The following is an 18,234-nucleotide window of genomic DNA, read 5'->3' on the forward strand; positions in this document are numbered from 1 at the left end:
TATAGGCTAAAATAAAAACTACTGAGCATAAAATTTATTGACAGTGTAACAAAAAATACAAAGATATATTTACATATTTAAACAACATATTGTATTGAGAAAGATCACAACTAGTATCACATCTAACCATTGAAATCTACTGCTGGCTTCTCTGCTTTCTCATTCAGCTTTCTCAGGATGACAATTAAAGTCTCTCAAGAATGCTCTTTAGATAAAATATCTCTTCGACAGAATAAAAGCTAAAATCTATTTCTTCAGCAAATTCTCCTATCAAAAATTTTCCTCCATACTTTTCCATCCTCCATACACATCCACTCATTCTCTAAGTAAATAAATTCTTAGTCCTTTCTCTCTGTGCCTTGAAAAATTTCTCTTAAGCCATTTCAGATAAACAATCTCTAGATAACAGTTAAAGCATTCTTTACACAGGGAGGAGGAGGAAGAGTAGGAGGAGAAGGAGAAGAAGAAGGAGAAGGAGAAGAAGAAGAAGAAGAAGAAGAAGAAGAAGAAGAAGAAGAAGAAGAAGAAGAAGAAGAAGAAGAAGAAGAAGAAGAAGAAGAAGAAGAAGAAGAAGAAGAAAAATTACTTAGTGTGTGCCAGGCACTGTGTTGAGTACTGGAAATCCAAACACAAGCAAAAAGAAAGATGGTTTCTGTCCTCAAGGAGATGAGAGTTTAAAAGAGAAAGATACATAAAAGGAATATGAAAAATGAGAATGAAAAAGAAGATATAAATGGACCTATCACATAGAGAAAATCTGGAGAGTCAGGAGTGCAGTGGAGAGAACAATGATGATATATTTGGCCTTTATTTCCTTTTTAAAATGGAGATTATTGGAGAAACCAAATAATTAGAGGTAGAGGCTTCAACATACACAGTTTCTGTAGTAGGATATGTTAAAGGTGGGGTTACAAAAACATTGTAGTAAATTCTGGGAACAAATATTAAAATACTAAAGTAAAAAGAAAAGAAAATGAAAGATGCCTTCTATCAAGAAGGTCACACTATGGAAAATATGATGTGCACAGATACATAGAAAATAAGGTGATGTGTCATGATGAGAGCATTATAGACTGGGGGAGAGGGAGAAAGTCTTCACTGAGCATATAGAACATGAGTTGAGCCTCAGAGGAATCTAATAAGGTAGAAATTAGGAGGGAGTTTATTCCATTTATGTTATATAGCTTTGTGTTACTAGAAATAAAATTATAAATTCTGGGAATGGAAGATACACAATTCGACTAGAATAAAGGGTGTGCTAAGGGGACTAATGGGTAGAAAATCTGGAAAAGTGTTTTAGAACACTATCAGAGGGGCTTTCCTTGACAAGGTTAAAACCTATTTCCTCTACAAAAGTCAGGAGTAAAACAAAATAAAATAGAAAGGTGCTAAAATAAAGGGATTTTAAAGTACAGAATAAGAATAATGAAGGAACATATAAAAATATGGCCTTGATTTCTCAGTAAAGTAGAAAGGTGTTTTTATCTTCATAGACCAGTGACGCTAAACACAGGGAAGAAGAGAAATATTTGAGTATTTGGTTGACTTGGAGAAAATGAATAAAAGAGGTAATGGCAGTAGTTACTATAAAGGAAATTTTAGGAAACAGGACAATGATGATAATCACAAACACAGAATCATGGAAACTCAGGGTTTAATCCTTAGTGGCAATCTTTTTCTTTTTAATTAATTTTTAATTAATTTAGTTTGAATTATCAACAATCACCTCTGTAAGCTTTTGAGTTTTAAATTTTTCTCCTCTTCCCCCCCACCTCCCCAACACAGCACACAATCTGATATAGGCTATACATATATATTCCTATCAAACATATTTTCACATCAGTGATGTAGGTCAGAATTAGAACCAGTAGGAGGAACCAGTAGAATGAGGAAACAAAACAAAACAGAAGAAAAAAAAATAGCAAATATTATGCTTGGATCTGCATTCAAACACCATAGTTTTCATCTTTGTGGATAGCATTTTCCATCATGAGGCCTTTGGAGATGTCTTAGATCCTTGTATTGCTGAGAAGGGTTAAGTCTATCAATATTAGTCATCACACAACATGGCTGTTACTGTGTATAAAGTTCTCCTGGTTCTGCTCATTTCATTCAGCATGAGACCATACAAGTCTTTCCAGGTTTTTTCTGAAGTCAGCCTGTCCATTATTTCTTAGAGCATAATTGTATTCCATTCCATTCATATACCACAACTTGTTCAGCCATTCCCCAATTGATTGGCATCCCCTCAATTTCCAATTCTTTGTCACCACAAAAAGAGCTGGTATAAATATTTTTGTACGTATAGGTCCTTTTCCCATTTGTATGATCTCTCTGGGATATAGCCCTAGAAGTGCTATTGCTGGGTCAAAGGGTATGCACATTTTTATAGCCCTTTGGGCATAGTTCCAAATTGCTCTCCAAAATGGTTGGATCATTTGCCACTTCACCAACAATGCATTAATGTTTCAATTTTCTCGCATGTTCTCCAACATTTATAATTTTCCTGTCCTTAGTGGCAATCTTGTCCATCCAATACATTTAAACCAGATGACTTCCTGTATACTCAACGATGTTTATGCAAGATTATACAAACTTTGACTAAAGAGCTATAATGAGGAGGAAGCCACATTGTTCTGGATGCAGTGTTTTCCCTTTAAATAAAGCTTATACATATTTCTTTTACAACTTCTACCTTTCCGTTGTGCTTAGTCCTGTTCTCCAACATTTAGAACAACTTTAATGTCCCTTGCACATTTATTATGATCATAGGATCAGAGATTTAGAATCAGAAGGAACCTTCCTAATGAACTCTTCCAAGGATTCCCCTTTTGCAAAATAATCCCATGCCTCTCCATTGCCTGTTGAATGAAGTCCAAAATCTTCAGCTAGGCAATGAATGTCCTCCACTATCTGGTCCCCACTTAACCTTATCAGCCATGTCCTCCTTTATGATACTACCATTTTGCACTGCTCATCATCCCTTGACCATGTTTGGAACAATTTTCTAATATAATTCTCTGTACGTGAAATTTCATCTCCTACCAATGGCTATCTAATAAAATGTTTTACATATTTGAAAGCTTAACTCAAATTCTACCTTCTTATTTCACAGGCAATTTTTCCTCATGTATTCTCTAAATTCTTGACTGTCCCATCTTTGAAACTCCCCTCACACTTGGTTTATATCACTTTATTGTATTGACCACATTGTATCTTGTATTATTTTTTGTTTATTTTCACATCAGGCCTTTTGCTTTGTATGCTCAGTGAGAACAGAAACTATGTCCCACAAACATTTGTTTTCAGAGTCTTACATACAGTAGATGCTCAGTAAGTACTTATTAGAGAAATAAATGAACAATATACAAAAAGAAACTCCACAGTTGCTCCTAATAGCCATTCATTAGTCATATTTGAAAATGAAATCACCAAATCCACAAAGCAACTCCTACTTGACTAATAACATTTTCCTGCTTGAGATGTTAAAAGAATCCTTACAGTGAATTGGCTTAACTGATTTACTACAGTCAACAGAAATTAATCTGCTTACTTAAGCATTCTTTTACTAGACAGTGATCTTCAGGGCTCTGTGGGGGAAAAAAAAAATCTGTCTAGGTTGGTGAGCTGATTAGAATCATTGAAAGCCTTATTCTATTTTGGTAAAAAGCAATCAGTTTTTTTAACTTGTTGGTAATAACATCAACTTCTGTAAAGGGAAAAAAGCAACAACATTAGAAACAAAAATAAAAGAACTAAACTTATATCCATGGATTTACTGCACTAAAATTTTCATCATGCTTTTGTGGCAGATGAAACTTTCTCCTTAATTTTAGATTTTGTCACCTGAAAACTCGATGAATTTAATGAATGACCATTGATATATAAAAATGGCAGACCTCGTGCAAGAAAGACTAATACCTATGAAAAATATCTAGTCAGTATGTAGTCCATGTTTTATTTTTATGGTTAGTTTTTTTTTCCTAGTTAATGTGCATTCAATTTGCATAATATGCATCACTTCATCTCATTAGAGTAAACTTAGTTCAAATTAAAGTGAACTGGAAGCTCCCAGACAGCTCAGATATGGCCCTTTGGCAACAATTCACTGTATTTATAGGTAAAGGAGTCATGGACAATTGATTTAGGGTTCATCATAAATCACCTTGCTAAATATAGATTTTATGACTCTTCTGTAGTAGAGTCAGGGAAACTGGAAAATATTGTGTGACATTTAGAGGGACTTAAGATGACCTGGATCCCTATGAACTTCTGTGTCCTGGTTGCGTTTTCTTTTTTTTTTTCTTTGTAGAGAGTTGATGTCAAGGTTGCAATTAATACTAGGAGTGACTCATGATTAGCACTTCTACAGAAATGATGACTACTATCTACTAAAGGGTGAGGTCAGGAAAGGTCTCTTAGTATCCTTTGTCATAAAACTCAATGTTTATAGGAGAAAGTCAGATATATGGAAGGTGAAGAAGTGGCTTTGAGCCTGGACACTCTTGACCCCAGACTACCTAGGACAATATTATTTTTTTGACCCCTAGCAGAGGAGGTCAGCACCACTGTAGTAATTCCCTGGAGCCATCCATAAATAAAGCATACAATAACAATGCAAAAGAATACATGTTGAGTGACAAAGGAGTGAAATAAGCAGTATTATAACAATTAAAGGGAGGAAGAGATTACTATGGTTTGTGGCTTGATCCCACAAGTGAAATTTGTATGTATTTAGCTTGATGGAAAGCTTTCTGGTCCTTAATTAGGAGAGACTTGGATGTGAATCCTGCCTCTGACACTCACTAGCTGTGACACCATGGACAGATATATCACTCAATATTTCTGAATCCTGGTTCCCACATCTATAAAATGGGTATTCAAATACTTTAATTGGGGTGTTTTTGAGGATCAGATGAGATAGAAGATGTAAAATACTTTTCAAATTTACAACAATGATAATAATCAGTAATTAATAATAATGACAAGATAATGGATGATGAAGATAAACATTTATATTTTAGTTTTGATGTTGAGTCATTTCAGTCATGTCCACCTCTCTGTGACCCCATTTGGGGTTTTCTTGGCAAAGCTACTGTAGTGGTTTGTCATTTCCTTCACCAACTCATTTTTATAGATGAGGAAACGGAGGCAACCAAGTTAAGTGACTTGCCCAGAGTCACACGGCTATTAAATGTCTGAGGCCAGATTTGAACTGAGGAAGATGAGTCTTCTTGACTCCAAACGTGGCACTCTATCCACTGCCTCATCCAGGCTTACCAGGGCAGCACATACTTAGCGTCATTTTTTTCTTCACCTTATTTTACAGATGAAGAACTGAGGCAAACAGGGTTCAATGACTTGTCTAAGTTCTTACAGCTAGTAATCTTGATGAATGGAAAAAAGCAAAGGATGTGGGTGGCTCCATTGTGGCCCGGTGTAGTACTATGGAAAGAACAGCGGATGGAGAGTGAGACGACCTAGGTTCAAAATCTGCCTCTCATGATTATTACCCATGTGACTTTGGGTAAGTCTGTTCTTACAGCTAGTAATCTTGATGAATGGAAAAAAGCAAAGGATGTGGGTGGCTCCATTGTGGCCCGGTGTAGTACTATGGAAAGAACAGCGGATGGAGAGTGAGAAGACCTAGGTTCAAAATCTGCCTCTCATGATTATTACCCATGTGACTTTGGGTAAGTCACTTAACTTCCACAGCCTTTTGTTTACACATTTGTAAAATGAAGGAGTTGGGCTAAATGAGCTCTGTCCCTTTAACCCTAGATTTATCATCCATGATCCTATGTCAAAGCAAAGGGTCTAGAAATTCTAGTTAAACATTATGGGTATGACTGCTGAATAATATGCTGGCATTATTTGAACATAGGTTTGTTTTGAGTCTTTTAAGAGAAGGGAAAAAATAAGGTTTCCCTGGAAATTATTATAACATGTGCCACTGGCAGCCGTGCAGATAAAGCCCATAAGATAGATTCTCAGAGTTTGGCTTATATTGGAGAGCAGCAGGCCAAAACTGATGTTGATTGAGATGGACGGCCTTATCAAGATGACTCACATATTTCCCTAGATCATACTACTTCATATTAGTCATTCACATTGACATTCTTCTGGGGTGGGGAGAATCACTAGAATATAAATGGCAGGATAAAGGCCTTCCTATTTACTATAATTTTTGTGATAATTTTAAAGAAATTAAGTAATTTTACAATGCTTCTCCAGAACTACATTTAGAAAAATTCCTTAGAAATAAGTCTGCTTTCATTGAAACAGAAGAGCCTCTCTCACTCACTTTTCATCTATGAATTGATCCTATAAGGAGAACAATGTTAAGTTCAATTCTGACACTTCTATTCTCATGAAGAAGTTCTGTATTTAATGGAGCACCTAACCACTGGCCTCATCCCTAACAGGAAACCCCAAATGGCGTCATGAAGAGTCAGACTTGACTGAACAACACTATGTGGCAGAACTCTATACCCCGTTCTCTTCCTTTCCTATCCAATCCAATCCAATCCAATCTAGTCCAATTATCCTATATAAACAAAATATTATACTAGATATATGAAAGTAAAGAAAATGAAAATAAAAATATCCTTTACCTTTAAAAAAATTTATCATCGTAACCTCTTAGGAATTCTCCAACGTGTCTAGCCACAGTCATTTAAATTATATAATTGAATAACAATCAATAATTAATTACCCTAATATTTATTGCATTTGATTATCACTTCAAAGACCTTTGATTTCATTATTTTGAGTATTTCCTTCTATGCAGACTGTGTTTCCTTACCTTAGTAGTCTTGATGAATTTTTGTAATTTAAAGAAAAAAAAAGAAATCATCCAGTAATAAATCTTCTGATAATTCTCTCCAAAATTAGTATGGAGGAACCTTGGACAATATAAAAGAGTTAAGTGTGTACTGAAGGCCTTTCCATTGTGATGTGACTCACCAAAACTTTTGCTATACTCTCCTAAATCAACCTCTATGATGCACAGGAAATGGAATTTTACGTATACATATGTGTTCATATGTATACACTCATATATATTTTTATTTACATATATGTATGTAAATATATGTGTATATATACATGTATATATTTTATTATTATTTTCATAGCAATAAGACATTTTAAAAACCAGATCTGCAATTTGAATTGTGAATGGAACTCTTTTAAAAATTATTTTTATTTTATTTTTAAGATTTTTTTTAAATTTTGAGTTCCAAATTCTCTCTCTTCCTCCTTTCCTCCCACTGCTTCCACCACTCAGTGAGAAGGCAAACAATGTGATATCAATTATATATGTGAAATCATGCGAAACATATGTGGAGGGAACTTTGCTTACCCAATGCACTTTGAGGAGCTATGGAAGAGAGAAAACCACTTTCCCTATGTAGATTCGATATTCTTTCTTAAATCATATTTTGTCTAAGTTTGGAGAGAGAATTGTCTGACATCATCAACCAATCAGTGAGCATTTATAAATCATTAGCTATGTACTTAGATTTTGTAAAAACAGATACAAAGACAGAAATAATCCCTATTCTCAAAAAGCTTATATTCTATCAGAGGAAGATTAAGAAGAATATAAATAAATATATGCAGAACAAATATAAAGACAATACATATAAATTGGTGAGGGATGGCATTATCAGATGAGGGGGGGGATCAAGAAAAACTGTAAAGTGGCTCTTCATCTGCTACTTGAAGATTATTGTTATTCGTGAATTATTACTGGTTTTGACATCTTTACAAGATGCTGTGGGTAAAATAAAGATTCTATTTTTCCTTCTACAGGTCTTTAAGGTATGGTATTATCCAGGAAACAGAAGCATCAGAATCAGTAACAGCATATGAATATCAACTACCTCTGGGCAATTCTGTCATCAAGCTTGGACCAAGTGTGAGTCAAGAAAGAAGCAGGGCAGGGGAGTGTTATATAGGCAAAATTGGTTTATTTGATTTTTCTCCTTCATACAGATTTAAGGTAAGTAGCAAAATAAGAAAAAGAGTTAGAAAGAAGTTTAGAGATTTGGACTGGGACTATGATGAGAAGACAAAGCTAACCACAACTTATTTTTCTTCTGTTTTCACTGACAAGAAGAATGATCTTCAGACTATAAAAGGGAAGAAAATAACTAATAGGAAGTTTGGATATGTCAAATATAGGTCAGGAAAATTGATTTCTGTTCTTGGCATAATATTACAATGAATTATTAAAGTGACGGTTAATTTGTAGAAAAGGAAGCAATGATCACAAAGAAACAGCATAGCCTCATCAAAGTCTTTCTAGTGCAAATTCATTTCCTTCATGGACAGGATTTCTAGAGTAGGTGAAGATCATGTTAAAGATAAAGTTCATCTAATTTTTTAGCAAAATAATTGACAAAATTTCTCATATTATTCTTTTGAAAACTACTAAGAAATATATTATAGATGATATAAAATTAGATGGATTCCAGTGATTGTGTCATCAGTATCCAAAACTATTTCAACTCTCCCCTTTGCATCTGCAGCTCTGCTGGATGTAAGTTCTAGGGAATAAGATGCCCCTCCTAGTATCAGCTGATCTCCAGAAATCTCTTCGTCTTGCTGTTTAACTAAACCTTAGATGCATTCAACATTCACTCCTTCAGCCTCTTCCCCACTCTGAGTAAAGGGCTGGAAGGCAAAGCTCTAAATTCCAAACCAAAGTTTTCTTTTAGAGAGTACAGGACCTGGCTTTTCAAGCTCACACCACTTCCCATCTGCAGCTGTGCTTACAATAAACTACAAAGATCAAGATGCCCTAGGCTTGGTACCCCTTGTAGTCCCTCCCTCCCACTTTCCAGTTTCCTTTTGGGAGCTGCCTTCCCCCCATTGGACTTGGGAGCAGTGACTGTCTTTCTTTTTCTTAGTTGTATCCCAGAACTAATCACAGTGCCTGGAACATAGCAGGCACTTAATAAATGTTTATTGGTGGCAGCCAGGTGGTGCTTAGAGTACTGGCCCTGAAGTCAGGAAGACCTGAGTCCAAATCTAGCCTCAGATACATAAACATATACTACTCACTAGCTGTGTGACTCTGGGCAAGTTACTTAACCCCAATTATCTTGCTCAAAAAAAAAAAAATAGTGTATTGAAATGAATTAAACTACATTGAATTGACCAGGTTAGAAATTTGCGCTCAATGCAAGCCTTACCTTTGGGCTAAAAAATCGCCTCAAATGCAAGACGTTGGAGGTGTGACTAGGTAGTCATTTATCATACTATTTGATGCTTATGTCAGATGGTAAGGCCTTGATAAGTGTATCATTTTTTTGTAGCCAAAACAAATAAACTAGTATGGTCTTAGCCTAGAGAAGCCCAGTAACCAGGTTAAAGAAGTGATAGTCCTACTATACTATTCTGCTCTGTTCAGACCACATCTGGAATATTTTGTTCAGTTGTGAATGACACACTTTAAGAAGGAGTCCAGAAGACGGTGTTCATTATGACGAAGGACCTCAAAACCGTGCCATACAATAATTGAGTGGAGGAACTTGAAATGGTTAGGCTGGAGAAGAGAATGCTTAGGGAACATGTTATGGCTCTTCAAGTATATGACGAGCAGTCCTATTTGAAGATAGATTCTACCTGTTCTGACTAAAGAGGGCAGAACTGGAAATAGCAGTAAGAAGCTGACAGGAAATTTGGGGTAGGCAACAGTACAGAGAGTCTGAAAATCCTGAGTTCAAGTTCTGCCTCAGAAGGTCAGTAGTTATGAAACCCTGAGCAAACCACTTAATCTCTCATAGCTTCAGTTTCCTCATCTGTAAAAGAAGGGAGTTAGATGACTTCTTAACTGGAGTTTCTTCCAGCCCAAGACCTATTATCCAAAGAACTTATCGTCTATGTGTTACGATAAGGTTCGTTTAATATAGAAGTAAAGGAAAAAAAAAAACAAAAGAAAAATGAAACAACTTCCAAACCTTTAGAGCTATTCTAAACCAACCATTTTGTCAAAGTTGCTTAAAAGTGATTCCTGTTCAGTCATGGATTGGACTAGGTAATAATAATGATGATAATAATAACATGATGATACAGGCAGCTAGGTGATGCAGCGGACAGAGCAATGAAGCTAGAATCAGAAAGGCTTGAATTCAAATCCCACCTCATACACTCACCAGCTATGTGACTCTGGGCAAGTCTCTTCACCTCAGTTTTCCTCAGTTTCTTCACTTGTAAAATGGAAATAATAATAACACCTACCTCCCAGGGTCGTTGCAAGGATCAGATGAGATAATAATGATAAAACACTTAGCACGGTATCAGGCATATGGTAAGTGCTATGTAACTGGTAGCTATTATGTTTATTAACAGGTTCATTAATGTAATAAAATATAACAAGAACAAGAACAATAATAATAATAATAGTATAGGCAGACAGTAAGATGGTACAGTAGATTGCCAGACCTGGAATGAGGAAGTCTTGAGTTCAAATCTGACCTCAAACATTTATTTGCTCTGTAACCCTGGGCCAGTTGCTTAACTTCTGTTTGCCTTCCACATCCATAAAATGGGGATAATAATACCACCTACCTCATTGAGTCGTGGTGAGGATCAAATGAGATAATTGCAAAATGCTTGGCATAGTGCTTGGCACGTAGCAAGCACTATATAATTGCTAGCTATTATTGATAATAATAATAAACACTTGCATAGCACTTTAAAGTTTGCAAAAATCATTACCAATGTTGGCTCATCTGATCCTCACAATGTCCCTATTACAAAAGTGGTATAATGATCTCCATTTCACTGATGAAAAAAATGAATTTGCCAGTTGTTCAATCATAGAGAGGCACGTTTCAGACTCAGATCTTCTTAAACCTTTGTCTTGAGCTCTATCCTCTACACAATCTAGCTGCCTGTAGTGTCATGTACTCTGAAGTATCTTCCAACTTTGAATTTCTTTGTTTCTGTGACGTGTTCTACAAATGTGTACGGGGAACAACTGAATGGGGCTTTTTTATTGAAAGGCATAAGGGAGTATTAGAAAAAAAGACCTTTCATTTGGAGTGAAGAGTATGGGTTCAGATTTTAGCTTTGTAATTTATTGCCTGTGTCTCCTTGGAAAAATCACTTCATCCATTTAGGCCTCAGTTTCCTAATCTGCAAAATGATAGAGCTAGATATCTAAGGTTCCTTCAACCACTAAAATAATATGATCATTAGTGACAGTACATAGAGTATATGGTCAAGAATATTGAATAAATGAATGATGTCACTTCTCTCTATTTTCCAGTTCCTTGTCTACTTTCTTGCTGCTCTCAGAAATGACAAAACCTTTTAAGCCACAGTTAGAGATAGAAGACTTAAACCACCTATGCCTTCAGGTTGTGCACTGAGTGAAATTCATTTACCTTGAAGTATAATCAGCCAACAAATATTAGACACTTTCCTGTTGTCATGGGATATGGCAACATGCTTTAGAGAGCAGTAGACAGCTGAGAAAGGGGAGAAATCTCTACCTGAGGAGGGAAAGCATGCAGGGAGGGCCCTTGGAAGACCTACATTGCCAACTGTGCAATTGTGCTTAGGGTTTGTTTATCTGCACTTGTGTGTGGGTAAACAAAACTTTACCCATGGCTTAACAGGACTTTGGCTACTAGGCTGTTTGATGTCTACCAGAAATGAGTTCCACAATTAAGGAAATATCTCTGTCTTCACTTTTTAACATGTATTACTTTGTTTTAAAAGATCATTATTCCTTGATGATTGGGTAGGCAAGGTATCCCTCTAAAGGGAATAATGTCAGCATGTAGATCCAGTATACTTGCTGGGTGTAAGGTCTTGAATGAAAAGATAATTTGCTCTGTTTTTTTTTTCATTGATAAAACTAATTATTGGTAGAAGTACTGATAAATGGGGGAAAGTTAGCTTGCCTGTTGACTGACCTTGAAGTCAGTTATTGAAAAGATTAGAGGCAAAAGAAAAAGAGTAGAGGCAGAAAAATTTTGGAAAAAAATAGCAACAAACATTATTTTTTGATTCTATCCCATTGAAACTTGTCTTTCAGGGATGTGTGGCCCTTCTGGGGAAACCATAGAAAAATGAGGTTGCAATGCATTTATGATGTATTTGTGGCTTTACTGGGTTTCCAAAAGATATATATTTTGCTCATAAAGTCTCGTATTTTATGAGACAATCAGACCAAATGTGTTATGACAAAGTGCCTATGAGATGCTAACAGAAGAAAAAAAAATACTTTACATAGTTATTGAAAACAAAAATACAAAATGGCACAATACAAAGTTACATATTCTTATTCTGCTAGAACTTCTTGGTGTATGTGTTAAAAGGTGCATCATGAATTTGGGGTTTTTTTGTATATACTTGGGTAGATTCAGTCACTCTTCCCAAATTCATATTTTTTTCTTTTAATAGTATTTTATTTTCTCCAATCACATGTAAAGATAGTTTCCAACATTCATTTTTCTAAGATTTTTACTTCAAAATTTTTTTCTCTCTCCCTCTCTTCCATCCTCCTTCCCCAAGACGGCATACAATTTGATATAGGTTATATATGTGCAATCATGTTAAACATCTTTTCACATTAGTCACGTTGTGAAAGAAGAATCAGAACAAAAGAGAAACACCACAAAAAAAAGAACAAAAGTGAAAATAGTATGCTTTGATCTGTATTCAGACACCATTGTTCTTTCTCTGGATGTGGATGGAATTTTCCATCATGATATCTTTTGGAACTGTCTTGCATCATTGTATTGCTGAGAAGAGCTGAGTCTATCAAAGTTGATCATCACACACTGTTCCTGTTACTGTGAGCAATCTTCTCCCAGTTCTGCTTACTTCATTCAGTATCAGTTCATGTAAATCTTTGCAGGTTTTTCTGAAGTCTGCCAGCTTATTATTTCTTATAGCATGATATGTCCATTACATCCATTACATTCACATGTCACAAGTTTTTCAGCCATTCCTCAATTCATGGAATTCCCTAAATTTCTATTTCTTTGCCACCACAAAGAGTTGCTATACATATTTTTATAAATGTAGATTCTTTCCCCTATTTTTATGACCTCTTTGGGATATAGACCTAGCAATAGTATTGCTGGTTCAAAGGCTATGCACAGTTTGATAGCCGTTGGGGCATGGTTCCAAAATGATCTCCAGAATAGATGGATCAGTTCGCAACTCTACCAACAATGTATTAGTGTCCCAATTTTTCCACACCTCCAACATTCATCATTTTCCTTTTCTGTCAAATCAGCCAATCTGATAAGTGTGAAGTGGTATCTCAGATTTGTTTTAATTTGCATTTCTCTCATCAATAATGGCTTACAACATTCTTTCATATGATGATAGATAGCTTTATTTCCTTTATCTAAAAACTTCCTGTTCAGATCCTTTGACTATTTATCAATTGGGGAATGATTTGTATTCTCATAAATTTGATTCACTTCTCTAAAAATTTTGCTAAATGAGTTCTTTATCTAAAATACTGACTCTAAAATTGTTCCCTAGCTTTCTGCTTTCTTTCTAATCTTGATTGAATTGGTTTTGTTTGTGCAAAAACTTTTTTAATTTAATGTAATCAAAATTACTCATTTTGCATTTCATAATGCTCTCTATGTCTTATTTCATCACAAATTCTTCCCTTCTCCATAGATGTGGCAAGTAAACTATTTCTTGCTCTCCTAGTTTACTTATGGCATGTCTTGTGTACCTAATCTATTCCACTGATCCACCACTCTATTTCTTAGCCAGTACCACATATTTTTACTCTTGCCACTTTGTAATATACCAAATTTATTTTCTTAAAGGTTAAAAAAGTTACTTAACACTGATCTAGCATTGACAGAATCATAGATAATGGTCACCATCTAGCTATTTAAAATGCAAGGGTGGGTGGTTGAATGGGTAGATAGAACAATCTGTCACTTTTTAACTTGTCTCTAGCCAGAACAGGAGGTGTCCCCTCATGGATCACAGATTGAGGGGGGTGATTTTAGGTTCATTAATGACATTATCAATTCAAGTTTTGTTCCATTGCTGGTAGAAACTGTATTGCAGAAAAGACATGGATTACCCCCTTCTGGGATAGGAACTGAGGAGCAAGCTTGTATTCTAGCAGGGAGGAACCTGACTAGGCAGGTGTGATGTGACATGACCTTCTGTACCAGGTGTGTCTTCAGGAAAAAAGGTCTCCTGTACTCTTGGTCTTACTCTTGTTTTCTTCTCAGCTGGTTAATTAAGAAAGCAGCAAGCTTTTGTTTGGCACAGTTTCAACTTTGATTAATTTCCCTTAGGTTGAGCAGAACAGGTGTATGGTCTTACTTTACTGCTTTCTTTCTCTTTCCTTCTTCCCCCTTCCCACCCAGGGTGGACCAGGAAATCTCTTCTTCTCTTTGAGTTCTGGTACTTTTGTGTTCTGGACGACAGAGAATTAGGAAACAGAGTGGTTTCTCAACTTCTCTGAGCACAGAAGTAGATAGATTACTTTTCTGGGGTATAAGGAAGTAATTCTCTCTCTCTCTCTCCCTCTCTCTTTCTCTCTCTCTCTCTTTCTCAACCTAGAACAGATATTGTTTATTTTGCCATACTGGATAGAGTGTAGGACAGTGTTGGGAAGACATGAGCTCAAATTCAGTCTCAGACATATCATTTGTGTGACACTGTTCACTGCTCATGCTTCAGTGTCTTCATCTATAGAACTGGGTCAATAATAACACCTACTTTTGAGGGTTGTTGCAGAAAAAAAAAAGATATATTATGTAAAGTGCTTCACAAACCTTAAAGTACAATACAAATGCTAGGTACTGTTATTGGTTAAGTGACTAAGTAGCTATTTTTGTTGTTGTTCATCCTTCGAACCAAAGTAGACCAATGACACCATGGGGTAATGCCTTGACTTGCATGTGAATCTGGATTTAAAGTGAAGCAGAGATGCCCAGAGTCATCAGCTTCACTCTCTTACAGTCTTTGAAGTCCTGTGGCCAGAGAAAAATCAAGATAACTGGTGATGGCCCAGGATGCTGTGAATGATCTTGGCATCTTACAAGCTCTAAGCACTCCACAGCACCTGCTTCAGCCACCTTCATGACCACTGGAACAAGTTGTTCTCATCCATTTTCCACCAGGGGAAGTCTTCCCTCTAACTCAACAATGGGTTTGAAACCTCTTGATCACCCTTAACCTGGTTTAGCACATCTGTTGAGACAGTTTTACCAGGGTGTGGCTGCTGTTCTTGCTACACCTTTTTGGAGCCACAGGTGAGAATTGAGTGAAGGTTGACAACAAGGGTCAATGAGCAGCCCTGAAAAGAGCTTGGCAAGCCCTCACTTGAGAGGTGCTAGTCCTCTCTGAAAATCTCATGCACTCCATTTTAAGGGATAAGGAAAAGATGAAAGGGACTCTGTTTCCTCTCCTACAGAAATGTTTTATGCTTGGAATCCCAGTGTAAGAAGAGGTGGTGGTAGTAAGTAACCAATAAGAGACTCGGTGCATCAAGTCTTTTTAGGTCATGTTCATGGACAAAAATAAAAGGTTAGATCTCTGAATGCTTAGGCTGTATACTTTTGGTTACACGGTCAGATTTAATTTCTATGCTGGGTCTTACAAATGAAATAACACTTTCAATACCTACTTTATAGAGCTGCTGTGAGTGAAGATTTTTTTAAACCTCAAATCACAGTATGAATAATAATTCTTATTGTTATTGCTCATAAGCAGTAGGAGAGAGAATACAAGTGAATCAAACAAATCCCTTTACAGTAAGGAAAAACAAGAAAAAAGCCTATCTGACTGATTGTGAGTAAGATCTGTGTCTTGTACCTCCTAAACCTAGTAAAATATCTTGTACATGTTTTAATATTTTGATGAATGTTTCATTTCATCAGTGTCGATATGTCCTACTGTGCAGATATCAAGCGCCCATGCTTTTTCATTCTGTGTGATTTGGGCTACATTTTTTCTTTCATAAATCCTCCATAGAGTATCCATCCAGCATATGGGAGGCATTATTTCAATGAAAAGAGTCCTGGATTTGGAGTCAAAGGATCTGAGCACGAATATTGACTGCTACTTATGACCTGTATGATCTTAGAGAAGCCTTTAAAATTTTTGGGACCTTTGTATTGATTTGTGTGGGTGGTTTCTAATGTTCCTTTCAGCTAGAGCCCATAATAGAATGTATGTTCTTTCTGTTTGTTCTCTTTATACTTTGAAGATTTCAGTACGAAACAGGAGCTGATTACCTGATATTTTTCTATTCCTTTGTTACTTGATCAGCTTTTTCTGGCCCTATTTTTCTACGCTGATGACACATAGTATAAGTGTTTTATAAATGGTTTAATTAGTCTTATCAAGTTTATTCAATCAACAAGAATTTATTGTCTACTATATTCCAAGCACTATTTAGGAATTCTCTGTTCTTAGAAATTTACTAGAATTGGAACGCCATATCACCAATGCCCATCACAACAAAAAGGTTGATTTGAGTGAATCCCCAGATGAATCTCACTCTTCCTATTAATGATAGGTTCTATTTAGGGAAAGTCAGGTAAAATCCTTTTTCTGATTCTTTTGAAAGTTTGGTGGTCATTTTTTCTAATTAAGCCTGTTTCAAAGTTGTCCAGCAGTTACATTGGACAGAATCAAGTCATATAAATATCTTAGAAGTGCTTAAAATTTAAAGAGAGTTATCAAACTGACCTGCCCTCTATCCCACCCCAGAAATATTTAAAACTAGGGATAATATGTAAGCATATCACCTCTTGTTCTGGACAAGGTAGTCTATATGGACAAAAGCTAATAGCCTTTGAAAAATAGGATAGAGTGAGAAACATTATTTTTTTTTTCTGGATTCATTTACTTTGCAGCGTACTATCAGTGCTTATCCATCTAAAATGATTGTGTGCATGTCTCCACAGAGGCAAGAAGAATATAAAAGAGGATCTTTGTCAGACTCCCTCTATGAGCCTGTAAAAAGAAGAAATTGCAGCACTGGAAAATTTCAAACTATTCAGTATTTTTGTGTATAATTCTAAAAATTTTGAAGTTAGTATATTAAAGAGAATAAAAAATCTGGAAGTATGAAGATATATTAAAGAATAAAACACAATCAGATAAAAGTTGCAGATAGGTCCACCACTATCTTGATATATGACCTTGGGCAAGTCCCTTACCTCTCAACCTTTGTTCACACATCCTTGAAATGAAGATATTGCATTAAATTATTTCTAAAATCTTTTTCCATCCAAAGAGTTCTGTATCTGTCTGACTCCATGCCTTTCAGCAATTTCATTACTACTCAGGAGGACATTATGAAAGATTTTCTGCTGTTTTAGGTTTGTAAAACTACTTCTAAAGGTTGAAGAGCTTGTCAAGATCTTCCTCACATTTTTATAACATTTGTCCACAAATACCTTCGAAACGCATAGTTACACATTTAGCATTATTTCTGCACTAGTAAAAAATAAAGATAAAAGCCAAGATGTAGTTCTTGTATTTTATAGTGGGATTTTATAGTGGGGACTTACAACAGACTAGATCTCAAATGAATAATGAATTGAGAGACTGCACCATCTACCAAGCATACCCTGGATGCTTTCAGATGAATGGCATATTCCTTCAGGCCTATAGGTTCCTTATCTTCTGTCAGCCCTCTCCATATTGATACAAGCATCATAGACTTTGTAAAGAGGTCCAAATGTGAGGCTTCAGCAACAATGCATTATAAGGCTGACTTCCTCTTGTTTATTGAGCAAAGGTAACCCTTTTCATATTACTCTCTATCAGTCAGGACATACTTTTTAAGTGTTCTTGAAGTGTTTATGGCACTAACATATAAGGGCATTCAAGTCTGAGATCACAGATGGTCTTTTCATAGCACTAATTGTCCAGGGCACAAGTGTCTGAGCTCATAAACTGTCTTTTCTACTCACGATTAGACTTTAAGGAAAATAAGCTTTACATGAATTCAAGACCAGAAGTGATTATATATAGGGACCTGTTTTCTGCACAGGAATCTGTGATGGATTGGTTCTCATAAAGAACTCAAGGATGCTATCCAATCAGTGACAGTGGGAAGTTGCAGTTATTTCTGGATGGGTTGTTTGCTCAGTTTGAGTACAAATAATTATCTTGAGAATGACTTTAACAGAAGTGACTTATCTTAAGTTGGGGTCAAAAATTTTTGTGATAGCTACCCTGGGGAAAAGAATATGCTGCTCTCAACAC

This window comes from Phascolarctos cinereus, unplaced genomic scaffold (genome assembly GCF_003287225.1).
Source record: "Phascolarctos cinereus isolate Bilbo 61053 unplaced genomic scaffold, phaCin_HiC Scaffold_1;HRSCAF=81, whole genome shotgun sequence".
Taxonomy (NCBI): domain Eukaryota; kingdom Metazoa; phylum Chordata; class Mammalia; order Diprotodontia; family Phascolarctidae; genus Phascolarctos; species Phascolarctos cinereus.